The sequence below is a fragment of the Lepisma saccharinum genome, chromosome 26 (genome assembly GCF_977018435.1).
Source record: "Lepisma saccharinum chromosome 26, izLepSacc3.1, whole genome shotgun sequence".
In the NCBI taxonomy this organism is placed as follows: Eukaryota; Metazoa; Arthropoda; class Insecta; order Zygentoma; family Lepismatidae; genus Lepisma; species Lepisma saccharinum.
In genome coordinates, this window is record NC_139254.1 from 41,497,168 (window position 1) to 41,511,926 (window position 14,759).

The window sequence follows — 14,759 nt, forward strand, 5'->3', positions numbered from 1 at the left end:
TTCTAAACAACAAGAATTTAAAAAATAAAATGGAAATTGGAAGTAAAGTTATTATACTTATGTACTATTGGTCTATATACTATGTTTCTATAACTTTGCTTATTAAAAAGGTATGATAAGAATTCATTAAACCTTAGAGTGGCCACTGAACCCTTCCTTCCCCAATTCCTTTCTATTAAGTTGTGTATATATTTGTCTGGTTTATACTACGAATATTCCATCTTGTCAAAAAACGAATAATCTTACCACGTCTGAGGAGAATGCACATATGTTATTACTTGGGTTTCAAGGTTAGATAAGGCGGATGTTAAATAACTTTATTTGATAACAAGAAAGGTCAAAGGTTGGAAAGGAGAACGATCAGAAGGTCTACGCAGTTCATCACAACAGCTCTGCAAAGTTCTCACGTGTTAGTTTTCATCCTAGGAAATGCTGCACATCGAGAACAAGAAGGAATTTCAACCTTAGCAACCGTAAGTCAAGGAAAGAAGAATAAGTAGTACATAATGTTTAGAAATTTATTTAAAATTGGAAAATATAAAATATTTATATGTTATCATATAAATTTGTTGTTTTACATACACATTACCGTACATGCTCTTTTGAATGAATTGGAGAGAGTGCTTAGAGCATTTTCAGAATTTTGCTGTTTCTGTATCAGTATCAGATGAAACGCTCAAGGGCAAAAGTGAGCCCAAGACAGCGAGTTTCTGAAATTTGAAGATGATAAACCAATATATATATACATATATAAAATGTTCATGACACACCCCAACCAGCTTAAAGTAAGTCGTAAAGTGTAAAGGAATTTCAGGGGATGACGTGGCATTAAGTGGCCATGCAACATATTTGGACCGGCTCCCAAATAGTGGTTAGCACATCATTCTACGACGCCAGTGGTCCCGGGTTCAAATCTTAGCCTGGACATGGGTGTTTGTGAGTGTCCATCACATCATAACTTATCCTTATCTTCGCAAATTTGCCAAAAGTGGTACAAAAAGCGAAGTGAAATCAATCAATCAACGTATTTGGAGAGTTCAAACTTTATTTGCATAAAGGAGTCCTCCATGTGCTATAACATATACAACGCATTAAATAGTCTCCAGGAGAGAAAATATAAATAAAATCTGAAAATCTTCTCTCGGGATATCGACCAGGTGAGTTGTGTATAGGATTCCGAGATTTCAAGAGCTGACGTAATTCTCATCTTCAAGTCCGAACACTTGTCACAACTCACCTTCTCGATAGCCCTAAATAATCTTTTCATCATTCGTTCAAAGAAAAGTTTCAACACTTACTTTTAAAAAAATCTATCTTCGTTAAAGATACATCCCAGTGTTACCAATTTTCACATCACTGAGAATGGTAATTTATGCATCTACTGAAGTCTTACCCGGCATTTGTTAATTGCTGCGTGTTACAGAGAGAAAACAAGGGCCATTATTTTCTTATAGAAAATAGGTCTACATTCTTTTCCATGGCAACAAAGTGTAACAATATGATCAATGCTTTCGTAATGTTTATGTAATGCTCTTGTGCTACAGAGAATATTGTTAATGTAAAATTTGATTTTAAAAAATATTGTAATTTTCTCCGTTGTTCTTGGAGGTGCTTTCACTCAGTGACGCCCAACTCGCTTTGGATAAAATGATTCACAGATACGTATTTCGAAATAATTTCTACGTTTTTAAGATTCACATCCTGTGCATGTGAGGAATGTAGCCTTATAAATCGAGTATATATTCGACACTGGAAATTGACCGTACCTTGAACTTTAATCGCACGAATCTAAGTCCTTAACATTAGCAAGAATTTAACGATGATTTCTAGCAAACTGTTGACTTTCACATGATAAAATAAAGTTAGATTTTTATAATAATTAAATATTATACTGATCTAATATTTTATGTATTTTTGCGGTAGTTTAAAAAGATGTGTTTCCGATCTAAGAGAAGAACTAGTTTCGCTTCAAGACGGCCCACGTGGCGGTATATTTAGTATGACGGGTAAGTGTATACATTTGCGATAGCTGCTTAGATAGAGAACTGCTCTCTTAGGTAGCAGGTCATATTCTGACATGTTCCTCCAGCCCCTGCATGGGGCTAATACGAGAAGAGAGAAGCTAACCAGAGATCAAATCGTTACTAAAATATAAGGGAAATTACTTTCTTACAGTTGGGAAGAGAAGAACATTGCATTTTCTCGTAAATATTAATTAATCTTCTGTTTTCGAAGTACACCTTAAATGATAGTGTAGACCATTATGAAATCTATTTTATGGAAACTTTATTTGATAACAGTATTCTCTGTAGTACAACAAATCGTTGAATGTAGTCAAGCACATTTTAACTATGTTCGCGTGTACTCACTTATTTAAGCAGTATTTCAAATGTATCGCATCAGAGAGGCACTTTCTGTAGGAAAAACATTTATTTTAGGTATAAAACTCCTTGCAGTGAATAAATATCTCAACAACATATCAGGGTTTTTAAGAATCTGTTTGAAAAATTTTAATTTGCTTCCAAAAACAAATTGATGCCAATTTTATATGTTAAACAGTTCTGTGGGAAACTTTCTATGCTCTCAAATAGCATGGGAAAAAGATGTTTGGTTTTGTGTTTAAACAAGTTTCATTAATTCCAAAATAATAAGTTTTATAACAATCAAAAAGCAGTTTAATCTTAACTTGGATCACGAAATATAGTTATGAGAAGAACTTGCAAAGACTAAATACGTTGGATGTAAGTTTAATGTGTAATTCAGATTTCATTCATTCTACTAATGATAAGTGGCAGATTACCAACAATTATAACAATTGGTTATGAACTCGATCAATCAATCAAGCACAATTAATCAATTTCCTATGATTTGCATAACTCTGAGGATAATTCAGACCTCAGAAGATACCACATTGGTAATTAAACCCTAAATTTCCTGTTTAAGAATTTATTTCACATTTTGCAGTTCATTTCGCATCATTTCATGATAAAACATGGTAACAAAATGCACCTCACACCTTTCAAAAACACAAAAAATTAACGTTAAAATGTGTTATTTCACGGAGCTTACCGTAGGCTTCATGCCTGTGTGAAGGCAAAAAGTGGGCATTTGAAAACTAATTGGTGTTATTTGTGCGCAATATATGTAAGTGTAACATACTAAAAGAAATTTTAAAAATCTGCTGTCTAATGTGTTTCTATTTGTCTTGTGTAGTATCGTTGGTGTATATGTATGTGTCTTGTGTTGTAGTTGTGCTGTCTAGTATGTTTGTGTAGTAGTTGTGCTGTCTAGTATGTTTGTTTTGCGTAGTAGTTGTGCTGTCTAATTTGTTTGTGTTTGTCTTGTGTAGTAGTTGTGGTGTGTTTGTGTTTATATTGTGTTATAGCTGTGATGTGTTTGTGTATGTCTTGTGTAGTAGTTCCTCCATTCATATTGGGGGTTAGGCGTAGAGCTGACAACTCTGCACTGTAAAAAGCCATGTCAAGAATCAGCAATATAAGGCCATGGATGTTCCCAAGGTAAAATATTCCGGAGGTAAAATAGTCCCCCGTTCGGATCTCCGGGTGGGGACTACTTTGGGAGGTCCCTGGACTAAGAATAAGATCTACATTAGGAATAAGGATATTAAATTAGGCACCTGGAATGTTCTGAGCCTTTACCGGCCTGGGGCATTTCAGTGTACAGTTAATGAGATAGTTAAGTATAAATTAGATGTAGTAGCTGTCCAGGAAGTTAGGTGGCCAGGAGAAGGGAATTGTAAAACTAAAAATTATACTTTTTTCTATGGTGGTACTGAAAATCATAATTTTGGAACAGGCTTTTTCATAAATAATAGAATTATCTCAGATCTTAAAACAGTAGAATTTATTAATGGTAGGATATCATATGCAGATTTACAGGGTAGGTGGTGTAAAATTATTTTAATAAACATACATGCACCAACGGAAGATGAAGATGATAATACTAAAGATGATTTTTATACAGAGTTAGAACAGGTCTTTGATAAATTTTCTCAGTATGATATGAAAATTCTGTTAGGTGACTGTAATGCACAGATTGGCAAAGAAGAGACATTTAAACCCACGATTGGTAAAGAAAGTCTTCATGAATTAAGTAATGATAATGGTATAAGATTTATTAGTTTTGCAACCTCAAAAAATTTAATTGTGAAAAGTACCACTTTTAAACATAAAGATATCCATAAATATACCTGGTCTTCTCCAGATGGTAAAACTCATAATCAGATAGATCATATTCTCATTGGTAAGAGAAGGCATACTAGTATAATTGACGTTCGTACACATAGAGGTGCTGACTGTGCCAGTGACCATTATTTAGTAATTGCTAAATTAAGAGAAAGACTCTCAGTGATAAATAATAAGCAACAAAATATAAAAGTTCTAAAATTTGATACAGGAAATTTTACTGATGAAAGAATTAAGAAAGATTACCAAATTAAACTGTCAAATAGATTTGATGTTTTGCAGGATTTAAATGATGATGAAAATATAAATGAAACAGACGTAAATAAGAATTGGGAGCACATACGTAATGCAATAGAATCAGCAGCTAAAGAAAGTATAGGATACCATAAACCGAGAAAAAGTAAGCCATGGTTTGATAATGAATGTCTTAATCATATAGAAATAAGAAATCAGGCTAGACTTAGGTGGTTAAATAACTCTGATGATACAAATCTAAACAATTATAATAGAATAAAGCGAGAAGTTAACCGCACGTTTAGAAGTAAAAAAAGAGATTACTTGAAAAGCAAAATTAACGAAATTGAAACAAACAGCAGAAATAAAAATATGAGAGATTTATATAAAGGTGTGTGGCCGCGGTGGCTCAGTCGGTAACGCGTCTGACTACCATGCTCAAGGTCCCGGGTTCGATCCCCGGCCGGTTCAAATCCGGGAACTTTTCTAACGGTGGAAGTGGCGGCCCCGGCGCCCACCCAGCGTCGAATAACATGGGTACCTGGGGGAAACCCTGGGGGGTAAAGGCGGTCAGGGGCGTGATGCTGATCACATCATCCCCACTCACGACCGGATCAAGAAAGTGTGGCGCGTTACCCCCACACCCCCTATACGCCTTCATGGCGTGGTGCTATGCACAGGGGAACACTTTACCTTTACCTTTTTTTATATAAAGGTGTAAATGAGTTTAGAAAGGGGTGGCAACCTAAAGTAAACTTGATAAAAGATAAAGACGGTGATTTTCTAGCTGACCCAAGCGATATTCTAAATAGATGTAAGAACTACTTTAAAGACCTTTTAAATGTCCATGTAGGAGATAAATCAGAAGTGAATGAAGTAAATTGCAGCAGAACCTTTAGTTCCAGAACCTAACTTGACTGATGTTAAAAATGCTATTAAAAGGCTAAAGAATAACAAAGCACCTGGCATTGATTTAATACCAGCTGAGTTAATTAAATATGGTGGAATTTCATTAATATGTCAAATTCATAAATTAATTTGTTTAATATGGAATAAAGAAGAAATCCCTCAACAGTGGAAAGAATCCATAATTGTTCCTGTGTTTAAAAAAGGTGATAAAATGAACTGCAATAATTACCGTGGAATTTCTCTACTCTCAACAACATATAAAATATTATCTAACATTCTTTTAACAAGACTAACCCCATATGCTAATGAAATTATAGGTGATTATCAATGTGGATTTAAACGTAACAGATCAACTACAGATCAAATTTTAACATCAGACAGACACTTGAAAAAAAAGTGGGAATATAATCAAAATGTCCATCAGCTATTCATTGATTTCAAGAAAGCATATGATTCGGTCAAAAGAGATAAATTATATAATATATTAGTAGAGTTTGGAATACCTAAGAAGCTTGTTAGTATGATAAAAATATGCACCAGTGAAACAGAAAGTAAAATTCGTGTGGGTATTAATATGTCTGACAAATTTACAATTCATGATGGGTTAAAACAAGGAGATGCATTATCTCCATTGCTCTTTAATTTTGCCTTAGAATATGCTGTTAGGAAGGTAAACGAAACTAAAGAAGGACTAAAATTAAATGGTGTGACTCAGTTGTTAACATATGCAGATGATGTAGACTTACTGGGCGATGATGTGAATACAATTAAGAATAATGCTAAAATATTTTTCAAAACTGCTAAAGAGATAGGTTTGGAAGTTAACAAAGAGAAAACTAAATATATGCTTACAGGCCGAAACCAAGTGTTAGGTAATAATCAAAATCTAATTATTGATAACAACTCGTTTGAACCAGTTTCAAATTCAAATACTTAGGAGTAATATTAACAAATGAAAATTATATTAAAGAGGAAATAGAAAGTAGGCTTAATTCAGGAAATGCATGTTACTTCTCTCTTCATAAACTTTTGTCTTCTCATTTAATATCTAAGAAACTAAAAGTTAAAATATACAAAACAGTAATTTTGCATGGAGTATTATATGGGTGTGAAACTTGGTCCCTTACATTGAAAGAGGAACATAAATTAAGAGTATTTGAAAATAAGATCCTTAGGAAAATCTTTGGACCTAAAAGGGATGAGGAGACAGGTGAGTGGAGAAGGTTACATAATTTAGAACTACATAATTTGTATTCATGTCCAGACATTATTAAAATAATTAAATCAAGAAGACTTAGGTGGGCAGGCCATGTGGCACGAATGGGAGAGGAAAGAGGAGTTTACAGGATTCTTGTTGGGAAACCTGATGGTAAGAGACCAGTAGGAAGGCCAAGACGAAGATGGAGGGACAACGTCGAGATGGACCTAAGGGAAATCGGTAGGGATGGAAAAGAGTATATAGATCTTGCTCAAGATAGGGACAGATGGAAGGCCTGTGTTGCTGCAGCCATGAACCTTCGGGTTTAAGAAGGCTAGAGAGTTAGTTAGTTAGTGGTTATGAACATTTTTAATGAACTGGAGTATATTAGATGTAGGTTCTTCCATCGAGCCTTAGGGAATAATGCGAAATGCAAGAAAGCTCTCTCGGTTTGAGGAAATTTAAAAATTACCTCTACTTTCAGTTGCATTTTGCACTTACTAGCACTAGAATTATTGTTACTCTTCTCGTATATTTTACCTTGCATTGTTTCATAATTGAGATATAGTTTAAAAATGCCTAGTCATAGACGCAAACAATAAATTTTTGTTCGTGTTGCTGCGGAGTATCTGCAATTGCTTCCACTTTCAACGTGAGTGTGTGTATGTGTGGGTGATTTTAAGATTAAGGATTTTCCGATGGCGTTGTGGTAACGATGTTGAATTGTAATGAAGAGGCACTGGATCGATCATCAGTGAAGGCATGTTAGTAAGTGGTCCGGATCCCACTATGCTGATAATACAATTTTCCCATGAAGCACACGTAAAACACAAACATTAATTCTCACGTCAAATTTAGGAAAAATTTACGCCAATATAATGCCGTTTCACATCTAGCTATCAAAGTGAAAGAAGAAGAAAACAGAAGAAAACGTCATTCAAATGTGCAGTTGCTAATGTGAAGCTAATGCAATTGCAAAAACGCATCAGGTTATCAGACTGAAACAATCATTTTTCGTTTTTATACTCATTTTACCAGCGACAGAAGAAAATTTCGTGGTGTTCCGAAATTAGAACATATTCTCAATTAAACAATTCTGTACACTACAAAATAACGCGGACTTTTGCATAAATAGGTGAATCGAAAGATACCAGTCACACCAGCCTCGAGCTTTCACACTAGTCACCGGCGTGAGACGTTCGAATACAGACAAATATTAGTTTATATTTTCACATGGAAGCTAAATTATTTTAGGGAATTCTTAAAAAAAAATCCGAACAACTGCTCAAAATGATGTACATATTTCAACCAATTTGCTCACTACGTGTTTCAAGTAAACAAATAATAATTTGCAAGGGCAGTAGACCTTACCGGCACCTTAGTTACTAACTTCATCGGCTTCGAATCAACTTTCTCAGAGAGTTACATATTAGTCCAAATGTATCACACGAAAGGTTGTAGGATTGACCTTGATAAGCAAACATGTGCAAAATAGAAAAGAATGAAACGACACTCTAAGAAAATATTAATTAGTGTCCATAAACATTTCCTTCATTGAGGCAAATATTATACTGTTGTAGCATTGATGCACTTTTGAATTTAGAGTATATTGATTTTTTTGTTAACCCATGTGCTGTTTCATAGTTATGGATGCATTATCAAAGTTAAACTTGTATATTCTTTAACGAATCACCTGAAAGCTACCATCAAATTTGTATTAGCCTGCATTTTAGAACTACAGGTTTTAATAACTTGTAACATATTATTCCAAGGAACACCAGAACATAGACAGAACATAGCCGTATTTCTCCCTGGGATTTCCCGGGTGTTCACTTGAGTGACAGGTGTAACCGGTAGTTATGAGTGGCAATGTGGACATGAGTATTAAGCAAGTGTTTTTGTGTGTGTGTGTGTGTGTGTGTGTGTGTTTATGTGTATGTACGTGTGTGTGTTGAAGAGAACTTCAAGGGGAATAGGATGTGTTCTTTTGTTGTGAACAATATGAAATAAAATAAATATAAATCAAAATAGAAAGCAAGGTTTATTACATACGTCCTACAGTAAGATCAAAGCTCAACAGCACAGAATTTCGAAGGTAAACACCCTACATCCTAAAAGAAGCAGCTGGTCAAAGATGATGTTTCTCTCCCTTTTATTAGTGTCGGAGTAGGTCGGCTATTTGTAGAAATAAAGGTTTCCTCTTCCATTCTCACTTTTGGCTGAATTATTAAATTTATCGCCACTCTGCAATGTCGTAAAGTGTGTGAAGCCACGTAACTCGAATGGCTGCGATTTATAAAAGAAGTCATACAAGAAAGAATTAATGCTTGTTGTGAAATACACTTGCATGGTTGTTACAACAAAAATAATGCTTTTAAGATAATGGTCCATCAAGCAGTGCTGGCTTGACCCTATATTATGGAAAATTAACAGAGGATTGGCCCAAACTGTTGATTTCTCTCATTTTCTTTACGTTTTAATTGTGAAATCAACATTTTTATTCTGCTACCCCTGGCTCGATAATTGACGGAGGCACATAGTGGTTTGGATCCCACTTTAAACTCTAGGTGTAGTACTGATTAGCATGAACGTGCATAAAGTAGACTTAAAACAAAAGCTCAAACTCCTTTCTGCTGAACATTAAAAGGACGGAATTTGCCAAAGGAGTTTATATGGAACCGTACTTTGAACACTGGTGTGGCGATAGAGGAATATCATCAGCGACAATTTATGTAATGCTCCAAAGGTCAGAAACTGGACCATTCACAAAATAACTTCTATAGCTCTTTTCCAGTTTTACGGCGGGTGACCTATATGCTGGCACAGGAAGTGGGGAGCGGGGTAGCGACCAATCCAGACCGATAAGAAACGCAGGAGCCTGTAGAACGAGGTGTGGGCAGAACTTCCTCCAATCGACGTCGTAACTCTCCACGCCAACGTTGTTGTCTGGTTGGTCCGCGACTTATTCCCAGCTCCCCACATTTTTTTGCCAGTATATAGGCAGCCCGCCGTTACAGTAGAAAATACTTTTAACTAGGTAAAATGTCCCCAATTACATGCTACAAAGAATTGTCCTAAAGTACCGTAAACTGCGGTGGTAAACATCCGGCTATCTCAGATGTCCAATTTTCCAACGTGCAAAGGACTGGGTACAGTAATCTAGCATACTTCAATACTTGTTTGCCAAGATCATAAGTATACAAATTAAATAATGTTGGACTTAACACAGCACCTTGCGGAAGTCCTTGACTAGTTGTGCGAGCATTTGAAAGTTGATGACCGTAAAGAACATAAATTTTTCTCTGTAGTAATAATCCAACTATACTTTTAATAAATTGCTTAGCAAGATTGAGATTTTTTAGTTTTTAGCAAGCAAATCTATAAGGACTGCATCATATGCATTAGAAAGATCCAGAAAGACAACTATACAAAATTCGCGACGAACAATTGACAACCATATGTCTAAAATAAGTGTAGTCAAAACATCTATTGTCCCCATTCCTCTTCTGAATCCCATTTGATATTTTGGTAATATATTGTTATATTCAATCCACCAAGTAATTCTATTAAGTATAAGATGTTCATAAATTTTTGATAAGCATGACGCTAGTGCTATTGGCCGATAATTTTTAGAACATCCTGGTGATTTTTCTGGTTTAAGGATTGGAATTATAACAATTTCCTTCCATTGAAGGGGAACTTGTCCACTAATCCATATCACGTTTTAAAGTACTAATAATTTATCTATACCCAGTTGCGGTAAGTTTTGTATACATTCATATGATATGCCATCCATTCCTGGTGACGACGAAGGTTTCCTTTCACTTATAACTTTTCTTAATTCTGCACTGGTATATGGACATTCCAATGTTGATGGTGTGAATTCATTCATTGAATTTAATATGGCATTAAAATCACAGTCGCTGGAGTCTGGTGTTAGGTTTTGATGAAATTCTGTTATCCATTGACTGCTTATGTCACCTCCATGATATCTACTAATATTATTGGCATTAGACATTCTGTTAATAACTTTCCACGTTGTGGTTAAGGATGATTCATTTGTTAATGAGGGACAAAACTTTTTCCAAAACTCTGCCTTAATTTGCCTTAAGTACCTTTGAGTTTTGGCTGCTGTTTCTTTGTACTTCAAGAAATGGTTCATTGTTGGGTTTTCTTTATATTTGGTGAATGCATTTTGTCTAGCGTTTATCAATTTCTGGCAGTTTGTCGTCCACCACGGAGCAATCTTTCTTTTCGAGTCACGTTGATGGGGAATTGTAGATCTGTTCAAATTCTCTTTAATTAGTGATGTATAGTTTTCGTAATCTTTCCCTAAATTTTGTTGTTGATAATTTTCAGTAGAGAGATTGATTTGTCTTGAAAATTCGTTCCAGTTAATATTTTTAGAATAGTATGGACGTGTTGGTCTTCCCGGAAGATTACTAGATATAAGTGTTGTATCTATATTTGAATGAAATGATATCAAAATTGGAAGATGATTACTATTATATGGATTTTACAGAACTCTCCAGTTAATATCTGCAACTATATTCTCTGTCACGAGTGTTATGTCAGGGGCACTAGGATTTTCATTTGGTCTCGATATATATGTGGGAGTGCCATCGTTTAGTATTGTAACATTTGACTCTTGAATATATCTGTACAGAGATTTCCCTGACATATCTGAACCATAACAACCCTACAATGGATGATGTGCGTTAATATCCCCTCCGATTATAATAGAAGTATTTGCCGGAAGTTGTTGGAAGAGATTACACCAGAACGAATACGGTAATTTAGACGAAGGTGGATTATATATTGTAACAAATGTAGTACTATCTATTGTTACTCCAACTATTTGAATATTATCAGGCATATTCCTTAAATGTATTACTTCATACCTATAATTATTTTTAATCCCTATGGCCACTCCACCATATCCGTCATCTCTGTCGTGTCTTATCCAGTGGTATCCATAGGCTTTAATTTTTTATTCAGGTTTCAACCACGTTTCTTGAATTAATATAATGTCTGCTGGGTAAAAGTGAATAATGTTTTCTAGACTGTTTATATTTGGAATTATGCTTCTAATATTCCATTGTATAATTCTCTTTATCCTGCCTGGCATTCTGAGTGATGAATTAGATATTTTATTATACTTGATGCTACAACAGACCAATCCTGTTTCATGTTATGTGATGACGAGGTATTGGCGAAGTTGCATATTCCTGCTAGATACTTAGAAAAAATTGTTAAAAAAGGGTCATTCATTGATGATCCACAATCTGAACTCGCTTGCATTTTCTGCGATAGTGGAAATAATTTGTCTCTTTGATCTAAAGCCGAGTTCATTGAACCACTCTGCTGCTTTTCTTTCCAATGTGGTTTTGTTTTGTCAATTGTCGCTGATTTCTGTCTTTCTTTTTGTTCTCGATTTTGAGATGTTTCCGATGATTTTGGACGTTTTCCCTGAGATAACTTTGTTGTTTCCTGGTTAAGATCCACTTGTTGAGCGTAATTAAAAGCTCTTTTGTTAGGCATTGGGTGATGAAGCGTTTGGTATTGGTTTTCTTGTTTATAAGTATTTGCATTAATATTATATTGGGTCTGTGTTGTTTCCTTGCATGTTGATGCGTAGGACATGTTGTATACTCTGTTCTCACTCGGTACTACTGATGCAGTATTTAAAGTAGCTTTTGGGTATTTTTTCACAGCTTCATGATAAGATAGGCCCTCAAGCGCCATAGTCTTAACTATATCCTTTTGTCGCTGTTTTTCTGGACAGTCCTTGTCTGTTGCCCAGTGTTCTTGTGAATAGTGAATGCATATGACATTATTATTACAGCTTGAGAATTCATGATTTTGCCCACAACGTTTACACTTCAATTTACTCTTACAGTTAGATTTGAAATGCCCATAATAGTAGCAGTTTGTGCATTGCTTTACCATGGGAATGTAATGCTCTACATCAATCTTTGAATAATATAAAGTTACATATGATGGTAAGGTTTAGGCATCAAATGTCAATATTATTGATCTCGTTGGCTCAACAATTCGACTTCCATTTTCGTCAATTTTGTATTTCATTATTCGTCTCACTTTGAGTACATTGAAAACATTAGGTTTTATATTTTCTAATAACTCATCATCTGTAAATGAGGTGTCTATTCCCTTAATTACACCCATTCTCCTCACTTTATGTGCTGGCACATAAGCAAACCAGTTATTGTTCCTTAGAACTGGATGAGAGAGAAAGTTGTTAGCATTTGTCGCAGATCTGAATTCCAATTTCGCCAGATTTTTCCCCATGGTCTCAATTGTCTTTAGACCTTCGATTTTGGTTTCATGAAGTTCTTTCCCTAATTTTAGTATATGTAGCTGACCAATATTTCTTCTATTTGTTTCATTAATTTCATTTGCACTTCTTACAAATACATCATAAGGCCCCAATTGGGTATTTTTGTATGTAATTGTTTCATGATCTTTAGATATTTTAACTTCATGTGTATTTACTGTATCCTGTGACAGGTTTTCCTGAGAGACATCACCTTTGTCTTGACTAGCTACGCTAGCAGGAACCCAAACTTCCATACATTCCGAAGTGTCTGTGTCACTTACTTGGCTATTCATTTTGTTTAATGGCGTCGAGCCATATTAAACACTTATATCATATTAATCACTTTATCTTCACTTAATCTATCAATTCACTTCGTTCACACAACTATTATATTATATATTACTCTCAGTTTATACGAATATAATCCTAACTTAAATCTCAAAGCACAAGAAACACTAGTAGATTCTTTATCCACTCGAAATTCCTAACACAAACTTCCTTGTTACGCCCTTGCTTTCCACCGAGGAGTTCTTTTTAATTTTAAAAGCTTCGTCAATCCGTGGCGAAAGCGTAATATTTCTTATCCGCTTTCCTCGTTTTTATATTTACTATTTTCGACAAAGCAGATTCAAGTACAGATGAATCACTCACTATCTACAAAAGGACCCTATCAACAAACCTGACATCTATAGTACATGTTTAGAAATACAAATACACTCTCGCAAACATGAACATACTGTACATTAAACTACTCATAATAGAACATAAAATACAATAAATATTAAACAAAGATATACATTATAAACAAGGTGCAATAGTACATGTAATAATACGGAAATTACGCTTTCTTTACTCAAAATAAATATATTAGTGATATATTTTAAAGTTGTGATATCACATAAAAATATGGATCATATCATCTGCCCCTTCCTTTCGGAAACTAAGTTTCAGGAAGGAAGTTATCTACCTGGAGGAGACTTAGTTTTAAAGTACAAACGCTTTCTTCTGATCCACCGAAAAAAATCACCAGTTTCAGGTTATTCAAGTCAACCTTACCATATCATTCTTTACTCTTTGGAATTAGCAATGTCACAACATTATTTTCCACTTTGTCCACTAGATAAGACAGTAGCCACAACATAAACAACTTTTAATAGTCCTATCTAGTGAGGAGCTTAAGGAATGGTTTTTAACCATCACGAAGTTTCTAACTGTCACTGGCTTGGCGTTTCTCTTTTGTTTTATATTCTTCGATAGCTTCTTCTTCTCCCTGACTTGGGGTAAGAATAATTTGGACTTCCAATCCGGTTGGGCTTTTTTCGGTTGGGGCCAATTGAAATGAGTTAGGATCTCTCTGGGTATTGGACGATTGAAGAAATAGTTCAGCAGGCAAATATCCAGTGGTGTCAGAAATAGAATAATTAATCAACAAAGAGACTGCAGGTGTGTGTTACCATCAGGCTTATCAACAATTAAGAGACTCATACAAGATTAATATGAAGGCACAGAATCTTCTCATTGTTTCCACTTTATCAGTTCTCCTTTCAGAGCTTTCTCTCTGCTATAGGTATGGGATATGAAGATCGATACACAGGTTCTGTTGTGGTGAGTTCAATCTCATGCTGGAAGTTTTTAATAGTACCTGGTTTTTTAGAAAATACATCTCTATGCTTCAATAAAACTTCTTCCAATTGCCTTCTACCACTTTTGCATAAAATCTCATTCGCATTGTCCTTCTCAAGAATGTCGTCAGGACTAGCCGTTCACTGATCGACATGGGAATCTTCACGGACGTTTCTTACACACGTCCCTGTCGAAGATTCATTATTCACGAGGTCGTGCTCTACCGGAACTGCGTCTACGGTGAGGGATAGCT

General features: G+C 35.0%; 1 protein-coding gene across 1 annotated transcript in view; it reads left to right on the top strand.

Annotated features, from left to right (window-relative positions):
• The first annotated feature begins 378 nt into the window (after positions 1–378).
• LOC145979849 (clavesin-1-like) overlaps positions 379–14,759 on the top strand; it is an 89,144-nt gene continuing 74,763 nt past the window's right edge. Inside the window, exon 1 of the mRNA XM_083112885.1 lies at positions 379–473. The gene's annotated coding sequence lies outside the window, so the exon portion shown is untranslated. The remainder of the gene's footprint in view (positions 474–14,759) is intronic.